The sequence below is a fragment of the Phoca vitulina genome, unplaced genomic scaffold (genome assembly GCF_004348235.1).
Source record: "Phoca vitulina isolate PV1807 unplaced genomic scaffold, GSC_HSeal_1.0 scaffold5, whole genome shotgun sequence".
Classification (NCBI taxonomy): Eukaryota; Metazoa; Chordata; class Mammalia; order Carnivora; family Phocidae; genus Phoca; species Phoca vitulina.
Window position 1 is genome coordinate 67907034 of NW_022589708.1, and position 21165 is coordinate 67928198.

At 40.8% G+C, this 21165-nt stretch overlaps 1 protein-coding gene across 2 annotated transcripts in view; it reads left to right on the top strand.

Annotated features, from left to right (window-relative positions):
- STARD13 (StAR related lipid transfer domain containing 13) overlaps positions 1 to 21165 on the top strand; it is a 226214-nt gene that overhangs the window by 51814 nt on the left and 153235 nt on the right. The gene's annotated exons all lie outside the window — the stretch shown is intronic.

The following is a 21165-nucleotide window of genomic DNA, read 5'->3' on the forward strand; positions in this document are numbered from 1 at the left end:
GCAAAAAAAAAAAAAAAAAAATTAATAAGTAAAAGTAAAGTAGATCAACAGTCTGGACATCACTAAAACTGGTCATTCTCCAACAATAGTTAAAACATGCTCCTTGTCTTAGAGTAGGTCTGTAGAAGCTCGAAAATGAACATTCCCAGGAAGCCCCTCAGTGGTGCTCATTTAAAAGACACGCACATAATACCCACATGATCACAATAAGTTTACAAAGTTTATGACCAAGCCCTCCTGGACTGAAACAAAAAAAATAACTGAATTATTATATTGGTGATACAAAATTTACCAGCAATTTCTAGAGCCATTATACAAATACAATTTCCACTTCAATAAATGAATTTAGGATTATATTGAATTTTGGAAGGGAAGTTGGGGTTTGTAATCGTGAAAATCTTATTGTAATGTTTCCAAAAGGAACAATATGTATTCTCGCGAGTAGCAGTTGATGAGATTGTTTCCTTGGAAATTAGGATTTGTTTGTAAAGGTTCAGGAACTGGTGATGTGTGAAGGATACTGGTCCTACATACCAGTCTGATTTCAGGAAGGATATTATGTCATTCCATAAACTCTGTGTGCAGGTCTTGATTGAATAGAAACAAAAGTAATTATTTCCCTGTGACTTGATTTAAAAATACATTAGGCTTAGAGTAAAAACCAGCTTCATTTTAGCTCTAGAGATCTCTGACAATGGTACTTTATCAGATGCCATCATCACTATGGATGTAGGGGCTTGACAAATGTTTGATGATGATTCATAATCTACACTCGGTAAATGTTCTTCAGCATGCATATAAAGTGTATCATGTTGGAAACACTGCATATAGAAATAGTTTGAAGTTGCTTTGCAGATCTCATTAAATATATTTACAATAATTTATTTCATTAAAATTCTTGATGTTCTTTTGGGATGAAAGTTGTATTCCCATTGAGGATTTGAAGTTATGAACACATGCATGATCATTGAACGTATACTCTGAGTCTATGTTTCATTTGCCTAAATGGAAAATGTGAGCATTCTCACCTTTCTGTGTTGAGCAATGGGATGTCTGAAGCCAATGAATGGCTAGAAATTAAGAGTGATAATGAAGATCAGAGGGAGGCATGAAGGAATTCCAACAGTCCAGTGATTGGGAACTCATCATTTGTTGATATCATACAGTTGTATAGTAAGCCATTATGAAAGCAGAAGCAAAACGATTTTACTGGGTTTACTGTATTATTAGATCACTTCACTGTAATGGTAGAGAGTATTGATTGAGCCTTTATAATGTCTCAAGCACTGCTCTGAGAGCCTTATATATATATTTCAATTTATTTTACCCTCAAAAAAAAAAAAGATCCCGGGAGTACAAACTATTATTATACCCATTTTAAAGGTAAGAGAACAGAGACACATAGAGGTCAAGTAACTTCTCTCAGGTTACATAGTAGGAGCTGGTATTTGAATATAACTCTGAAGCCCATGCTTTTCGATACACTAAACTGTTTTTGATTTTTGAGTGTTAAAGTATTGGACCTGTGGTTGATTTTAGAGTCTGTAATATACCAAAGACATTTCAGTCTTTTCTACTCAGGATGCCACAATGAGCCATTTGACAGAATCAGAATTGGTCACTCGCAATGAGATTTCCAGTCAGGTTTTATTTCGCTGATAGAAGCAAAGTGCTGTGTGTTTTACCTTTCTTGAACAGTTAGTGTCCAATAGTGCATGATGTCAAGTTATTTTACTAATCATTCGATTAAAGCTTACCCGTGCATATTAAATTAATAACACCATTATTTTTTGTAGTTCACATATCAGTATCAAAATGACAGCAACATCAGCAAAATTGTTTACCTTACTCTACTGTTGATCTTTCAAGGAAAATTTAGCATAGTATTAATATAATTTGGGGCATTATTACTTATGATCATAATCTCTCCTGGCTGTTGGGAACAGTGCAAACAAGAGTAAGTTGCTCCCCACTGACCTCATTACAGTGAGCTAATCATTGAATGGCATGGACATGATTCAACAGCAGATACATTCAGGGGAAGGAAAAACAAAGAGGAGAAATAAAGGAATCTTTGATGATGCATAGGATCAGAATTGGTTGCTCAAACCCAGGATGAATCTAAACTTGCTCATCTTATGGTATGCTCCAAAATAACATGCATCATTTCTCTAGCTTTCTTTATAGTTCTGGAGTTTTGGGTCCCTTTAAAAGAGAACTTTAAGATGGTGTGTTGTTTTGCAAAGTGCAAGTTTATCATAAGTCATACTGCCCATAATCCCTACCCCAAAATCTTGCTGAATCAATGGGGAAATTGTATGGAGGGAGAATGGAAATAATAATGGTCTTTATGTCCCTTACTAGCAGGCACTTGGGAATGGGCAAGAGGGAGGCTGCTGGGGAGGCGAAAGAAGAGCATGTTAGGCCACAGGAAAGGAGAATTGGGATCTCATGGCACTATTTGATGGCTATGATGTATTGCCGATGTGTGCACTGTGCAGAAAACCTATCGACTCACACACATGCTATTCGGAAGATCCAAATCTAAGAAAATACATAAATGTGATTATTTGCTTTGTGAAAGAATTCGTCTTGCTATTAAACTATTTTTTAAAATTATTTTAAATGCTTAAAATGGCATGATATGGACCCCATTGCAGTCAAGTTCACCGAACCAGAAAAAAAGGAGACCAGGATGCAGGCTTTTATTTAGACACTCTCATTCTTTTACTGTGGCAAATTTCAGAACCTCACTGGGCCTTCGCTTCTTGATGAGAAAATAAAATGGTCAGTCTGTGATTTCTCAGGTTTCTTCGTGGTCCTCAAGTCCAGAGTGGTTAAGTTGTGGTTGAGTCAGTAACTCCTTGAACAAGAGTGTGCAAAGCAGGGAAACTTAAACCTAAAATAACAGAAGCTGAAAAGGAAACAGAGCAGCTTTCTAATGTGGAATAAATCAGTGGCTTATAATTTTTCTACAGCTGGTCAAGGAAATGATAAAGTGGAAATCAGATTTTAGTTCTACAGCTGTCACTAATTAATTGTGTGATCTGGGGCAAGTCACAACTTCTCCGGGCATTCTTTCCTTCTTCTATAAAATAAAGGGTTTGGATTAAATAAACGTGAAGTTCCCATCATCTCCAAAATTCTAGGATTCAGGAGAACAGGTGTTCTTTTAAGGAAGAGAGACAATTCTTATTTACATTTTTCTTATTATGTCATTCATATCTACCCGGACATGTTTCTTTGATACCTGTTTAATGCTCTCGTTATCAATTTAATAGGAACGTTAGGATGTCCAGTCTTGTGGACTATTTAAATGTCCTTATAACCCATAATTATAAAGCAACTTGTAAAAACCTTTCTTTCTCCAGAGTCCAGGCCTGTGAAATGGAGTTATTGCAGTACCCAGCCTATTGCAATGACTGTAAGGATCAGAGCATGTCTGTCCGTGTGTGTGTGTATGTGTGTGTATGTGTGTGTCCCGGCTCTCACAAAAAAAGGCCTCTTCTCTTGATAGAAAATACAGAATGTAGAAAATTTTTTGCAACTAGAGGAATTAGTGAAAGTTGGATTTGCATTTTCATTGACTTTTTATCTGAGACTCTTTTTAAAGATCGCACCTGAGCTGAACTTAACTAGAGTGGAATAAACTGCCTTCCTTATGTTCCCAGGGAATGGAACTGGGCCATTAGTGATGTTCTGGCTTTCTCATTACTCCATCAGGTCAAGTGGCATCTTGGGAATTTGTCCGACCTAAGCGGTGGCCTTGCTTATCCTGGTGGGTGAGCCCCCCACCAACTGGAGAGCGTCCGCGGAAATTAAACAATCATTTATTCTTTGGGAATTGCCCTTTCTCTGTGTTCAGTACTTTCTTACCCAACTACTTTCAGAAACGGAGGGTGGATAAACTGGCAGAAAGACAGATGGAACACGAAAACAGGGTGAGAATACATCAGTCACGTATTGCTCAAGTTCTTTCTTAAAAAAAGTGGCAACTGTCAGAAATTCACATTTCGTGAATCAGAGCCTCTTTCTGTTCCATACTGGTGACTGATGGGCCTGTCCACAAAGGATACTGTGTAACCGAAAGTTACAGGAAAATCTGTTCAGTGAATTAAGTCAATGAACTGTGAGTAACATTTTTGAAGTTATCACATATGAAAATATTAAAAATGTGAGCAGTTCAGAAATAAGTACTGGAGGGAACTTAGCAAAGAGCGACATGCTTGTACACACGTAAAAGTTGAGAGTTTAACTTTAACCAAATTGAGACATCCAAAACTTCACGTCACAGCTTTTATTAGTTCTAATTTTATAAACACACATCCCAGATGCAGGCAGTTGCCAAATTTGGATTTTGTGATATTACTTTAAGTGAATAGAGATTCATTTTTTTCCTCCTCTTTTCCCGAGTCAGTGCTTTAATTCTGTGTAAATTCTGGACCCTGGTCCACTCTTATAAAGCAAGCTTCCTCATTCTCTTAGCCACCTAATCATGGGCAGTGCTTCTGAGTCTTCTAAGTCTAAGCAACACCAGTTGATGACCCAGGCAAATTAGACAGAGAGAAAATGATAAGTGGGTTCTGGTAAACCTCTATAAAAAGGTCAATAAATCAGTTGGGATTTAATGGAGGCAGGTCATTCATGAGGTTGCGCCTCATCTCCACATTTCATGAGGTATGAGAACCCACTGGGAAGTCTAAGGAAGAAGATACAAGAAGATAGGAGACCATGAATTGTATAGATGGTATTTGAATGAAGGATCATGAGGAAATCATTTTCTGTCTCCTCAGGGGCAGTCCAAATAGGATTTGGGTGTGGGTAAAGACAACATATTTTCATTTACATTCTAATGCATTACCTAAAGGATTTGAAGTAGTGGATAAAAGAATATTCAACTCAGTTAAGGTTATAAAAAGATAAATCTGATGAAGAGAAAAATACAGGTTAATTAATATGATAAAGCTAGGCAGAGATATTACATAAAAATATGAAACATAAGACACTGAATAATTACTACAAGTGATCTATAAATTATAGCCTGAGCTTCCCGGATTTAAGCAAAGAGGTGAACATGATCAGGGGAAGATTTGTCATGTCCAAGGTAAAAGCATACCAGCACAGCTTTTCCTGGGACCTGATGTTTGGGAGGATTTTCTCCCAGGAACTTGATATAGGAGAGCAGTTTCTCATATAAATCTCATAAAGGGAACTCTACAAGATGTAGTAGATGAATTAAACATTCCTACAGTGAATTCAATTGCAAGTTTCCCGTAGCATCCCACTGTACCAGGGGCATAACAACAAATAATAATTCAATAAAAATATTTGGGCATGGGGTGAGTGGCTCAGAACAAGGAGGTTCAGGTATGCACTCTGATTCTCTGGCTTAATCTCTAAATAGTATGGAGACTATCTAGAGACAGTTTCTCAGTTGGCTTCACAGAATACTAGTCCTGTTAGATAATCAGGGGGAAAATGTTTCTGTGGTTAAGTAAGGAAATGCTATATCCTCTTTCCCTTTTTGGAAATTCACACTTATGAAAGGCTCAGAGAAATCCTGCAGAAAGTAATTTAACTTTGTTTAAACTGGTATATTTCATCATGAAACCATTTTTAACCGGACACCAGGAAGTGACATCTTATAAAACCACTTTCCCTGGGGAACACGTTTTGGAAAAACTGATTTAGGAGGGTTCAGGGCCTGGAAGACCATTCTCTGACTATATTCTTGCATGGACTGGGCAATAGGTAGTATGAGGTTATATTTTGGAGAGTAAATTGCAGGTACTTTTTGTTTCCAAATAAGGCTAGCTCCATATACTCTAAAAATCAACTGGGTAAAGACAGGATGGACATCTCTTTATAAAAATTAACAACCAAAAGAAGATTTTAACCTGAGTAGCTTTTGCCAGGCAGAAAACCGAAGGTCTAGGTGTATGGGCCGAGTAAATAATTCTAACAAGAATGCAGCCAGTCTTCAAATAACTTTACAAGATAGGTTCTGGTGGGCCAGAAGGAAGAAATTAGTGCCTTTTGGCTCTAGATTTGTCTAACCCATGATAAGGCTGAAGCCCTTGGGCAAATTCCAAAGGGGTCTGCTATTATCGCAGCTAATTCAGGATATTCCATTGCTTCTGGGAAGTGGAGTCCCTGCCCCACAGGAAAGAAACAGGAAACTCTTCAGCAGTGTCAGATTCTCCTTGGCTATCAGTGATGTGGGATGTGGACTCTCTGAGACTCAGGCATTTCTGACTTCCTGGTCCAAACAGATCTTTGGTTACGGCAAAGTCTCTGTCGGTATGACAGAATAAAGTGAATTAATAGGTAATAGGTCATTTTAATTAGTCAAGTTTGTTTGATTTAGTTGAATAAGGCACTTACAAGTTTCTCAGGAAGCCTGCAAATATATTCTTTTTTTTTTTTTAATGTTTTATTTATTTATTCATGAAAGTCAGAGAGAGAGAGAGAGAGAGAGGCAGAGGCAGAGGGAGAAGCAGGCTCCCCGCCTAGCAGGGAGCCCGATGCGGGACTTGATCCCAGGACCCTGGGATCATGACCTGAGCTGAAGGCAGACTCTTAACCATCTGAGCCACCCAGGCGCCCCCTGCAAATATATTCTTAAGGTATTTTTTCTTGTGCTGGCAAAGAGGTGGCACGTTAGCATTTGCATTATGAATGATACTTTTGGAGAGAATCCACAAAATGTAAAAAAGTTACAACAGAATGCATGGGGAATTGGCCTTGCTGTCTAGCCCACACCCCCATGTTGTAAAGCCACCCAGGACCATAGCAATCACTATAGAACAGTGCAGTCTAGGGTAGGACAGGCACACAGATTACCATGACAATTTGTACACTATTGTTTGAAAAGACCTGAATTCTCTCTCTCTCTCTCTCTTTTAAATTTAGAATCTAAAGGAATTTAAATGGACCAGCTGCAAAATAACTGAAAATTACAGAACATGCTAATGCTGTTAAAAAAAAAAAAGAAGAAGGAAATCAATAAAAATAAATCCAAAATATCTGGCTAGATTCTCAAATGATTTCCCTCACAAGGTGTAGGAATCCTGATGATTTTGAAAGTCTGACAGAGGCAGAGCTGACTAAAATACCAATGATTTGCATTGCCTTGCCTCTTTAACACTCTGATAAAATACAAGGGCCAACAGTGTAGAGGAAAAGAGTAGAGATTGTAATGAAACTGGGCAATCACAAGTAACTAATTTACCTGTCAGTATTTTGAGCTAAAGAGGGCTTTTTTTTTTAAGATTTTTATTTATTTATTTGACAGAGAGAGAGACAGCGAGAGAGGGAACGCAATCAGGGGGAGTGGGAGAGGGAGAAGCAGGCTTCCCGCGAAGCAGGGAGCCTGATGTGGGGCTCGATCCCAGGACCCTGGGATCATGACCTGAGCCCAAGGTAGAGGCTTAATGACTGAGCCACCCAGCCGCCCGTAAAGAGGGCTTTCTCTTCTGCATTCCAAGTTTCCTCTTCCTACCTAATTTTAAAAATCACACATATGGATGGCAAGAACCTTGGATTAGTACTCAGCCTCTGTAAGTGAACAGTAGCAATTCACATACCCTTGTATTCTCCAAATGACATACTGGGAAAAAGTACGGTAGTCATAAAATCATATTTTTCTCTGAGAGTTTTACTACCCCAATATTATTTATAATGTTTAAAGTTACTAAAAGAAGTAAGAGAGACTCACAATTCCCATGATAATGGTATTCCAACCATTCCCCCCTAAATAAGACTAGAGTTCTTAATAGAGGAATTTAAATCTCTCCCAGATGCTTTGAAGGACACAAGACATGTCCTCCTAAATGAATTTCCCGAAATAGAGAATGAAATCCATTGCAAAGCCTTACTGTTTGGACCTTTGTAAAGGCATGTGTTGTGTATAGCAAGTTCTTAGTAAGCAAATCACCTTCACTTCAACCACTGATGTCTTTTGAGTAGGAAGGTCTGCTAACTCCCCTTCCCAGTACATCCTCACCCTCACCATTGGTACTCCATTCCACCTGCTGTTACCATCTCAGAGTTGTTGCAAAAACTAAATGCAATAATATAATTAAACACAGAGTACAGTGCCTGGTACATACTAAGTGCTCATTATAAGAAAAAAATATGTATACTAAACAAACACCCACGTACATATGGCCTTTCAAGGAACTGTATCATCAAATGAAGAATAAATTACACACTTTATACCAAGTTGACTAAGGCAGGCATACACACTGCCACGTTTTTGTGTCCCCAAAAAGCCTCAAAGGTAAAACAAACATTTTACCCTCAAAAAGTAAAACAAAGGAGTTTTGTTTGTTTGTTTGTTTTGGTTTTTTGGTATTTTTTTTTCCTTTTATCTTAAGCTGTATTGACATCTATCGCCTTTCCCAAATGCGGTTTCCTTTATTTCATTTACTTAGTAACATCAGTTTACTAAGTAATGAATGTACTGCATTTACTTTCAGTTGCCCTGTGCTATCCTGAAATGATGGGTTTAGGCCAAGTTTCAACTCCTATAGATAAACAGCAAAGCCCATTGATCCCCACCTCCTGGCAAATTAAAAGAGACCGTTCTGGACAGGAAGTGTTCCTGGCTCCTGGAACCACTCGGTAGGAAATTCTAAAGCTGAGGGCCAGCAACAGAGCTGGAGGCAGGGGGCTGTGCTCTCCCATCAGGGATAGACCAGAGTGAAAAAGGCCGGGGGAGGCGACCAGTTGGGGCTGAGAGCAAGGCCCAAGACAAGCATCACCAGCCAGTAGTCAAGGTAGATCTCTGTGCCTGATGGGTTAATCTGTGATGCCTGAATCCCCCTCCCAAATTGTGATTTTCTAAACCGATAAGTTAACTTTGAGATTGTTGTTAATTTTGTAGAAATTTTCCCATATTAAACGGTCTTTGTGTGGAGGAGTTAAAAGAGATGCTGTACCATGTAGATAAACTTTCTAAAAACTCAGCGTCCTTTCTCAAAATAATTCAAACAAATTATTTAAGAAACTTCCATTGCCCCTTTCCTCCAGGATTTCGTTCCTTTTGATTGAGGAATAATCATCATCATTGTTGAATTCCTCAGCTAGGAAAGACTGCATTTGAACATGATCATTAGCATTTGCTGAAATTTGTTCTTACAGGGTTGAATGGATTCTTTTTGCTTTATTTATGTATGGAATATATATAGTCTTAGGAAACTCCATGTAGGAGGCCCCTCCACAAAGATAGAAATATCAGTTAGTACATGCTTTATACATCATAACTTAAATGTTAATCTTAAACTTCGTAAAAGACTTGTTTGGTAGGATAAAATTATTTGATGTTTGCATCTGACATCCTGGAAACCCTGAAAAACTATTCTAATAGTAACTCCTTAGCTGGTATGGTGCAGGACGGTTTGTGGAACAATTCCAGAGGGTTCTGTTTTTGAACCCTCATGTAAAATGGTATTATGATCTTAGATTAGCAAGCTTTGCCACCTAGGAACCTTCAGAGACCTGACGAATGTATATGCACGTTTCCCTACTTTGAGACGTTTCCAGTCTCGTTTTCCTGAGTCCCTCCTTTGGACACAGGTTTTCGCTTGGGGTTGTTGTATGGAACAGCACATTTACCTGAGTGGCTAGAGAAGCAGAGACTCACTTGATGGAATAAGGAAACTTGGCAGTGAGCAATGGGTTTGTTAAACATTAACAAGTGGGTAGAAAGAGATGGTTTCAGAGGCCAGGTTTTCCTTTTCCCTCCTCTGTTGAGAGTACAATTACTTCCTCACCTCCAGCTTACAATTCAGTTTCTAATGAAGCCTTTCCGTTCCCGGTTCACGTGACCTGTCTCCTGTCAACTTTGTCTCCTCCTCCCACCTATGGTTACTCTAGCAGGGCTGACCCTGGACACTGGCAGCTTGTGTTCTGTGAAGCTGACTGCTTTGTTCCAGAATGCAGGAATGACGCGAAGGCTCTTTTCAGCTCATTAACTGTCAGTCATGCCTCCTGCAGGCTGCGGGAGGCCATGCAGCTGTGCCTGGGGGTCTGGGAGCCCTGCCCCTGGGCCCAGGGAGAACATTTCCACTGACTCACCCAAGTGAAAAGAAAAGTAAGAGTCTGGATTCGTCACAGAGAGGCAGGTTGTCAACATAGTTTACTAGCATTTCTATGCGTTTACATAAAAGATTTAGGTCTGGGGATGGTGATTGGACTTTTTATAAATTTTACAACGCATATTTTAAGTTTTGAAACATTTACAACATTTCATTTTATTTCATTATTTTTATTTTTTAGAAGATTTTATTTATTTGAGAGAGAGAGAGAGCACGAGCAGGAGGAAGGGCTGAGGGAGAGGGAGAAGCAGGCTCCCCGCTGAGCAGGGACCCTGAGATCATGACCTGAGCCGAAGGCAGAGGCTTAACCCACTGAGCCACCCAGGCGCCCGCATTTACAGTATTTAAAAAATAGCAACACTATACCTATAGCTACTCCTATTGAGGGCTCGCTATGATGTACTGGGGACTGTTTTCAACACTACATATATTGGTGTTTGATTTCATTTTCATGAAGACCCAAGACTTAAGTTTACTCCTCTGGAAAATAAATACGGTAAGGCCTAATGCTTAAGGTTTTACTATGTTTATCTTCCAGATGAGTAAACAGAGGCTTACAGAGTTAAATAACCTTCCCAAAGTCTCTCAGCAAGTAGGTGGCAGAGGTGGGCTTTGAACTCAAGTCTGTATGACCTCGGAGCCCACATTATTCACCACTGTGCAACCCCATCACCCTCATAATTACAGGTAGTCATGGTCTACTTGGAACCAAAGAAAGTTGTTCGTTTTGGTTTTTTCCATCATTTTAGGCCTGGTTGGTCCTCTGTTCCTCACCCACCCTTCAAGTTGTTGAAGATTTCACCGTGCCTCGAAGACCAGCAACTCCGAGCGACTGTCCTGTATATGAATGACCCTCCCACTGCCGCCTTGAGGACGGGCTGTTCTGTATTAAGAATGCTCTGTCCAAAGTAAATGTCAAGGCGGCAGCATTCCAGCCCTTGGCGAGGAATCTAGCTTGGTGAGGTAGGAGCAAGCGTAACAGAGGGAAAGGACAGATTCCTCCACCCCCAGGGAGAAGTCATTTTCCCTACTCCCAAACGTGCAAAATGCTGCCTTTCTTCCTAGAAAGTGCTGGAGGCGGAATGCTCGTCCTCCTACAAGTTTCCTCAGGGCTCTTAGGGCCCACCTAGCTCAGTGGCCCCTGTAACCTTCACAGGGGAGCTTTGCAGACAAGAAGCAAGGTGGGAGTTAGGTCAAACCCGTCTTGTTCTCTGGACCCTAAATCTCAAACTCAGCAGTTATGTAGTGGAAGGAGAGCGAGTGTTAAACCAGGGTCTCTATTTCTCGAGAGAAGTCCTGTATGGACATTTTTTTTTCCCCCCGATTTTGCAATTCGACCTCAGTCCCAGCCGAGGCCCATAGAGCGGAATAGTTGCAGATGTGCTCTGCACTTGTAGCTAGAGAACAGTAGGCAGTCAGAAGAAAATATCGATGTTCTGCCAACTTCTGCTGTTTGTGAGATTTTGCCAGAAGCAAAACAGGATCAAAAATAATAAACAGACCTCCTCCCTTGCTGCATGACTGCTATTTACATAAAGAGATTGATGAACTGACAGTGCTGTGTGAATGCTCGGGGAAGGGAATTTTTAAGGAGAAAAAATTAATTTTTTGGTGCTTGATTGCATATGGTTTGAGGTTTTCTCAGATCACTGGGTTTCCAAAGAGACAACCCATGGCACAGATGGTGCTGTTTCTCCAGTGTAAGTGGGCTAACCCATGGAGATAAAACAACCTGACACATGAATTTCATGCAGCTATAAAACCTCTGCAGGGAAAATGAATCTTGAAGACTCAGGAACAGTGTGAGTCTCAAGTGGAATAGTGATGTTTCCAGTAGAAAGAGAAACTTGACCTATACAGTAACCTCAGGGAATCAGAAGGTGGGAGGCCTCGGTGCTGGGATGCTTCTGTCCTAATCTGGTCACCATGAGTGATTTTATTTAACTTCCTGGTGCCTCAGTTCTTCATCTATCAAATGGGAATCATATTAGCTCCTACTTTGAGTAATATTATTGAGGAAAAAAAGAATCGATGTAAAATCAATTCAAATGGAAGGATGCTCAGTTCTGGGATGGCTAAGCAATGTTGGGGTGCACCTGATAGGGGTCACTGGACTGGTCCGAACACAGGAGCCACACAAAGCAAGACCTAGCTCTTTATTCTCAGTTGGACACAAAGTATCACTGTGCTTGCTTCCTCTTCCTTGAATAATAATTCATGCCAGTCCTCAAGGATATGGGAATAATGAACCACTCTGTGGTTTTGTCTTATTTTTAATTGGTTCTCAAATGGACAAAGTCTACTAGCTCTTAGTTTCATTTTATATTTTCTTTTTATGTATTTGATGGGCTAGGAGTGAATCTACATAATTAATTAGGGTCATTTCAAACTCTAGTTTTCCCTTGTATTTTGCTTTCCTTCTGAGGTGTCAAGAATTTTGCTTTGCATTTTTAATTAGGTAATAAATATTGTTTCAGCAGTGAGTAATTTCCCATAATCATGATCAGAATGAAACCTTTTAAAGTGAAAGGATATTGTGCTATAGACTCAGGGACTTTGACAAGTTAGAGTGTCATAAATCTTATACTTTCAGAGTTATGAATTTCCAGTATAAATTGGGCTTCCTGCTTAAGACTAATATTTCACGTGGCTAGTTAGCCCTTTAGGCAGGATACCTTGCTGTGGCTGGCTAGCTGGAGGCCTGCAGGGGCTTGCTGTGGTCACAGCAGATTGTCTGAGTCTGAGGGGGCAGAAAGGAGCCTGATGATGTGGTGCACAAATGATCTGATGAAGAAAAGATGAGCCCAGTGCTTTCCTGCTGCCTTGCCTGGCACAGCCTGGTCTGGAAAGGCTTAGGAAAGTAAGGTGAAAAGTGAAAGGAACACACACTTTATAAACATATCCCTTTAAAATGTTTGGGTTTTGTTTGATAACTTTGATATCAGTTTTATGTTTTGTTTTAAATGTTTGAGCTTGCTGATGATGGTGGATTCCAGGAAAAAGGGCAGTTGCTAAGCTAAGACTTGTGTGAAAATCTTTGAAAATTGTTAAGCACTCTGTATCGTTGATTAGTATTTGGAAAGGCTGTGTGTCTTAAATGGAGTGGAATTTGTAGGGGGGGGAACGTAAATGAAGAGAAGCAAGGAGTTTGTTTGATGGAGAAGTATCCAAGCACATGGATGGCTTGCCAAAATCTCTTACTTCAACAAAAACAGAACCCTAAGGCTCTATTGACTTCTTTCTTGCACCTGAGGGTGAGACTGGCTTCTCTCTGCCCCCACACAGATACGTGATGCTCCGAGTTTCCCTGCAGCCTTCAGCTTAGCAGAACACATTTCTTGTTTATGGCTGGCTGTGTTCAATGATCAGTCATTTAAATAAATTACCATGTTCTGTGATTGATGTTAATAATTTGACATGGGAGTTATGAAGCCTTCAGATCCTTGATTTATCAGAGAAAGAATCTTTCAGACATATTTTTCTTTAGCTCTGGGAGGCTGTGCTTTTTCTGAAACTTGTAGATGCAGTGTGCATTGTAGTTTGTAGATGCATGTGCATTGTAGTTTGTAGAAGCAATGTGCATTGTACTTTGTAGAAGCAGTGTGCATTGTACTTTGTAGAAGCAATGTGCGTTGTAGTTTGTAGATGCAGTGTGCATTGTAGTTTGTAGAAGCAGTGTGCATTGTAGTTTGTAGATGCAGTGTGCATTGTAGTTTGTAGAAGCAGTGTGCATTGTAGTTTGTAGATGCAGTGTGCATTGTAGTTTGTAGATGAAGTGTGCATTGTAGTTTGTAGATGCAATGTGCATTGCCCAAAGGCAAGAGCTTCATTATTTTCTGGACCTGGGTTCAATTCCTAGTTCAAGCACGGATTAGCTGTGTGATCTTGAACGGATTCCAATGGCTTCTGTAAGCCTGTTTCCTCAAATAAAGTGGGAAAAATAATAATAACATCTACTGCCTGCCGTTGTCGTGAAGTGTTGTTGCACGTGCAGATGCTTTAGCATGGAGCCAGACACTTACTCAGGGCTCAGTGTGCCTTAATCTAAAAAGGACACTACAGATCAGCAACATGGCCCAATGCTAATGGATTAACCGCTTGTGGGGAAGATTAAAAACACCCAGGTTTGGAGAATCACATAAAGTGGAAGTTAAGGAAGGGCCATAGAATCTCCTTGGCTTCTTTTCAAAGACTGCCTTTAAAATCTTCTGTTTTTATTAAGTTTTGCTAAACTCAAACCACTGAATCTCTGCTTCATTGCACCCCACTCACTGGCTTACAGAAAATGAAGTACATTCATTCTTTCCATTTTGCATGGAGGAACATAGTCATTCCCTCACTCACGAAATCACTTCTGGAGTGCCTTTCCTGTGCTGGGTGCTGTCAGTCCTTGGGCTATAACAATACACCAAAACATGATCCCTGCCACAATTTAATGGGTGTGCTTTTAAGCAGGTGTCACAGAGGTTTGTAGGTCCGGAGATGGGCATCCGCGCAGGGAGAGTAGAGGCAGGTTGGAAGGAGTCTGGCTCTAGCTGCCACTGTTGGTTTATTGTTGTTGTTCTGGGGTTTTGTTGTTCCCTTGCTTCAGCTTCTCTTCCTGTAGCAGGAAGCATCCATGCGTGCTGTTACTGGAGGTGATTCTTACCTGTCTGGGGAATCCTGAGTTTCAGACTTCCTCAGTGTCTGCCCCGTCCGTTTGCTGTGGGTCTTCCTTAGAATCTGAATAACTGCTCCAGCCATCCAGGAACGTGAACTCTCTCCCTCTGGTGAAAAGTACGTTGCTGCTCTCCTGTGTCTTCCAAAGTAAGGGCCCGTCCTCTACAGAGAGCTTACCTCTGTGCTAACACTGCTAGACAGGCTATATTTTGGAAACAAATACATGATTTATTTATTTATTTATTTTTTGCATCTGCTATGCCAGTGGAGATCCTAACCTAATAGATATTTCAACAAATTTATTCAAAGTCGATTGTGTGCAAGATCCTTGCTGATTATATATGTGAAAAATTATATAAAACATGATCACTGCCCTCGGGGAGATTACAATTAAGTGAGATAAGACATAGAAGTAGTCATTAATGTCGGCAATTCAAGGGAGTACATGGTTCGCTGACTAACAGGCTGTCAAAATGTAGGTGCTCAGAAGAGGACGTTGTCAGCTGGGCAGTCAGGTAAGGACATAAGATCACTGGGCCCCAGCCGTGGAAAGTGGCTGTGTTTCTCCTCTGAGCAAACATCAGAGTGAGTTATTCTAAGTAGGGCAGCAGAATGAGTTGAAAAGTATGATTTAAGTAATTACAAATGTAATCCAAATCCGGTGAACCAGAGGGTTGTCGGAAGTGTAGACAATAAGTCTGAAGAAGAAGTTTGAGGCCAGGCAGCCGTGAGTTTGAAATTTATATTATAGGAAATGGCGAGCTACTGAGGGTCTTTGAGTAGAAAAGAAATAGGATGAAAATAGTAGTTTAGAAAGATGAAGGGATGAGCATGGGTTTGAAGTGGTCAGACGAACCGTAGAGAGAGAAATAGTCATGTGTTCTGCCCGGGCCCTAAGTGTGAGAAATAGTTATCTCACTGAATCCCCATAATAGTAGGTAGCATTGACATTCCCATTTTAGGTTAAGAAATTGAGGCCCAGGGAAGTTAAAGTAATTTGTGCAAGTTAAACCCAAATAATTACCAGAGCTAGGAACTGAACCCGGGGCTATCTGACTCTATGTTCTTCTATAGCTCAAGGCTTTCCCTTATATTTGTTGTTGCTGTTGTTACAGTGAGTACCCCCAAAAAATATCCTGAGGGATGAGGATTTTAACTGTGGTGATAACGAAATGATAAAATACAGGATTTAGTTCCATAACTTTTCAGAATGGCCAAATATTTATATGCTTTATAAAATTTTAATGTTTCTAATTATTAATTTATCTCTTCATGCCTTTTTCCCACTCCCTATGATAAGAATCCGTTAATCTGAATTTAGTACTGTACCTTCTACTAGAGGTTGTCATTCTACTTGGAGACATCTACTCAGTGTTTTGGGTTCTCGGTAAAGTTTGGGTCACTTTACAACAGAAGTTTCACTGGATTGTGATTAAATTACCTGATGGAACTATACATATTTCCTTCTGCTTAAGGCGTGACCCCTTTAAAAATTTATTGGTAAGGAATAAGTAAAATCAAATACTAATATTAAGTGAATTTAATATGTGTGGTAAGAAGATTCCAATTTCAAACCCATAGACATTACCTATTAGCTTGAATGATCTCATTTTTTTTTTTTAAAAAAAGGCTTTTCTAAGAGGCCTATGTACCCAAATACAAATATAATTTAGTGCCTGATTTTAGAAATGTGAATAAACCAAAACACTAGTCAGTTTGGGCCAATTGGCTGAAATAGTTTGAAACTACAAGATTAATTGGTAGAGAAACCCAATAAACAAATATCCCTATAGGACACCTGTTCTTGTTGTTTATACCAAATTCTTAAGCAGCCAGTCATTATTTCATCAAGAAAAAGAATTTCAAATGTGAATTCTTCCAGAAGTAATTTAAAAGATGTTTAAATATTTTATGAAGTATGAAATTGCACATATTTGCCTGAGGCAGGTGCCCCACTGGTATTGAATAAAAAATACTCACACAGTATTTTAAAAGAGCTATTAATATAAAGTTTTGCTTCTCTGCCTGAATTACAGTTCGTATTCTGAATCTAGCTGCAGGTTAAATCCCAACTAAATGAGGTGACTAAAGAACCTCCAGGAGACAGAGTTTATGTGCTGTAGGGGAAGAAGCCATGTCAGAGAATTGGCTTACTCAGATATTGCACAAATGATACTGAATTATCCACCATGCTCTTTAACACCCCTGCACACATTCTGCTGTTTTCCCACACACTCTAGTCTCATGACTTGTGCTTAGAAAATAACTTTTCACCATTTCCCTCAAGTCCAGTTCACTTTTATCTTTCTTCATGATGAAGATGACTGTCTCTATAGATTAAGATGGGGAAAAGGTTATGGTGAGTCAACCAAAGTCTCATTTCTTGGCAGCTCATGGTCATCCTTACTCCCATGACCTCTCCAGTAAGCAAAAACTAGAGGTCACTGCCCAACCTCTGGGTCAATGCCAGATTATTCTCTAGGTTGGGCTGCTCTGGACCCAATAATCAGCTCCTGAAGGTTCATGGCTTTTCAAGGAAATGCTCTTCTTTCAAGGCTCATATTTAATATTCTTGTCTTATATTTATATGTAAAGCCAAGCCTCCCTTTCCTGCGTATCTAGCTGTTCTTCACTTGAATGGCATGAAAGAAATCATAACCTCTAGACAGCACTGGTGAAATGTGTGACCGTAAGCTCCTCACCATGCCCAATGACAGATCCATTCCTTGAATGTTTCGGATGTAACCTCTAACTGAGCTAATCCTACAAGAGCCAAGTTCCCCAGTGAAAGCATTCTTTGAGCAACAGTGGTCAAAATTCATGGAGGTGTGTTCAGTTACTGTTGCTATGTATCAAGGCATCCAGACTTTGTGGCGCTAAGCAGCCATCGTTATGCTCATGGATCCTGTGGGTCAGGAATTTCGAAAGATGCAGTGGAGATGGCTTGTCTCTGCTCCATGAAAACTGGGACTTCAGCTAGAAAGACTTGAGGGCTGGGGATGACTCAGCGACCGGGCTCTGGAATCCTCCGAAGCCCCATTCACTCCCAGGCCTGGCCGTTGATGCTGCCTGTCAGGTGGGACTGGTGCAGAGGCTGCCAGCGGGACCATCGACATGCGTCCTCTCCAAGTAGCTGTCCAGCCTTCCTCACAGCACGGACTCTGCCTTCCAGGAGCGAGCGAGGCAAGGTACATGCCTTTTTATGACTAGCCTTGGAAGTTGTGTAGGGTCACTTTTGTTTATTCTATTGGTCACCATAGTCATAAAGGTCTTCCCAGGTTCAAGGAAAGAGGACGTGGATCCACCACTTTGGAGGAGGGTCAGAGAATTCACAGATATATTTTATAACATCAACAAAATATGTTTAACACGTTTGATAATTCTGGGTTTCTACCATTCTTGCTGGCATGTGGCTGGCCCTTGACTGATTTTATTTGTCTGAATGCTACAGCTAAAACCATCCTGCAATGTGGTTTTGCTCCCAGGTTGTGAAGAGGGCGCCTTGGTGACATTCCTAACTGCACTAATTCTTTGGCTGTGATTTTGTGAATAGTTACAGGCATCATTTTGCACAGACGTTGTCTTGCTAAAGTCCCGTAACCCTCTGCAAAGGAGAATAGACTCCCACCCCTACTCTTTGCCGAAGATTAGAATAAAATCCAGAATCTCCAGGTTTAGGGCTGGAGAAAAGTCCCCAAAGTGAAGCCAAATGGTTCTCAATTTATAGCAAACCCTGTTTTCCAGACACAAGAGTCACGAGTTGTCTCATTTTACTTACAGCTGTTTTCTTTACTGCTCCCCTGGATCCATAGGGGTAGAATTAAAATTTATGGGTGCTGTTTTATTAAGAAAATAAAGAAGATGGTGTTCCTTTACAGCAGTGGCTCTCAAGCAGGGGCAATTTTATTCTCCAGGGACAATTGGCAATATCTGGAGATATTTTTGATGGTCACAACTGGGTGGCGGTGCTACTAGCTTTTCACTAGATAGAGGCCAGGGAGGCCTCTACACATTCTGCCACACACAGGATAACCCACCCACCACACCAAAGAATTATCTGACCTAAAATGTCAGTACTGCCTCCATTGGCAAGTCCTCCTTGACAAGGAATTTTTATAATTCCCCTTATGAAAATGGGGAAGCTGGGGCTCAGAGGATCTGAATGACTTGCTCAAGATCGCACAACCAGTAAGCAGTGGAGCCAGAGTTTAGACAGCCATCTTGAAATCCTCAGTGTCATGGTCTTGTTTCCTTTTGGTACTTCAGCTGGTCCTGTCACCTGCCTAGAGAGGGAGAGAACTTGGAGGCGGAAGTGGTCTTTCTCACGGTTCTCCTCTTTTGGGCAGCGTGAGGTCCACCACACCAATTGTCATGAGCATAAGGCATCACAAGGGACACAGTGCTCCCTCATTTTCTTTGCCCTACAGGAGATGAGTGCAGTGCTCACACAGGCATAGTTAAGACTCTGGGTTCAGGCGTGGGTGGGACTTGGGCTCTAACGTCTCAGGAGGAGACTTAAAAATAACACCCGAAGAACTGGCAACAGGGTGCTTGTGTATGTGTGTGCGTGTGCCTGAGTGCGCACGCACGCGCCTGTGTGTGTGTGTGTGTGGTCTGGGAGTGTTGTGGGAGGGCAGTAAGATCTTATCTTACAGTGACAAGCAAACAGCTAATTACTTGTAATTTTGGAGATAATTGTTTTCTCATCTGCAAGCATGCCGAGCAGGAAATTAATCTAAACCCCAGAAAGTTCGGATCATCTGCAGATTGTTAGGAAAGAAACACTCATTATCCCCTTAGAGCCCCCATCACATCTAACAGGCAAGCTGAAAACTGCAGCTGCGGCCTAGTGTGGCCACCACCACCACCACGCTGGGCCCCGTGCGCACTGCGAACTCGAGAGAAAACAGTACGGGGTGTCTGGCAAAGGCAGGCCCCAGGCAGACAGGCCCCCCGCTCCCTCTCGACACCTGATTAATGCTGCCCGATGCAGAATGTCTGGCTTTGAGTCATCCCTTCTGATAGACCCATTCATCACTTTGCATTCCATGTCAGTGCAAGAACGGGCTTCTTTCTGCCTCCGACAAATGAGCCTTCAGGTAATAGATGGCAGTTTAAATGTCAGGCCAGTGTTATCTCCCGTGAAAGACTTGGCCATCTCTGCTCAGTCTCTTTGCTTCAGTTTGAGGAAGTCTCTCCTCATTTCTAAAAGGGAGTATAAATACAATCCAGATTATTCACTGAGATGAAGCATCTTCTGCTTCTTCTTCTCACTTGCTCCTGGGCCCAAGTGCACCAGGGAAAGCCTTCTAGGGGCGAGCCACAGAACAAAAGGAAAAGCCTGCCCTGCCTTCTGAGCTCAGGCAGCCCACACATACAGTGTTTTAAGTGTTCTGGAAAGAATGAAGCATTCATAAGCCATTCCATTTTCAAGAAAAAAATTTCCTGTGACATTTTAATCCCCTTTTGTGCTGGAGCATTTTTAGAGTTTTCGCCTGCCAGTCATCTCAACTGTTCTGTATCTTTCCCTTTTAGCTGAATTGCATATTATGAGCCATGACCCACAATAAAAAATAATGCCACTGTTTCTGAATGAAAGTCTCGTTCTTTGGGTTATTCTGGGCTATGGGTGAGCATACAAATGCTGACTTCTGAAAGTCCAAAGGCATTATCTGGTTGAGGCTTGTGTTGGGAGAACAAAAATGAGCCATGAGATGAAAATGACCACCTGGGATATCCAATTTGGTGTATGTTTCTCTGAAATACTTTCTATAAATGGTATGACTGGGTGCCGTAGCATTTTTCCTAATCTGAGATCTGGCTTATTTTTGAGATTTCTTGACTGCTTATGAAATCTTTGTAGATATTCTGGATCTAAATCAGGCTTTCTTGACCTCAGCACTACTGACGTTTTGGGGCCAGATAATTCTTTTTTGTGGGGGCTGTGCATTGTAGGACGTTAAGTGCCATCTGTGGTTTCTACCATCTAGATACCAGAAGTGTCCTCCCTCTAAATTGAGAGTCAAAACTGAAGTGTCTGATGTGTCTTCAGACATTGCCAAGGGTTTATAGGCTGGCAAAATCACACTTGGTTGAGAACCAATGATTTAGATAAAAGAATAGATATGAGTGAATTCATTCAAATGTTCGTTCCTTTTACAAATATCTTGAGTGCCTCCTGTGTGACAAAATCTTCTTTGGAGACTATAAACTGAGAGATTGAGAGATCATAGTTATTATCCTATTGGGACTTGTAAGGTAGACAGCCTTGAATGTAAATAATTACATCAGGGACATACTCTAATAAAAATAGGAAGGATTTGGCTTGGGAGTTCAGAGGAGGAAGTTTTAACTCTGATTCAAGTAGTAGACTTCCCAGAAATGCTTGATTCTCTCTTTATTCAGG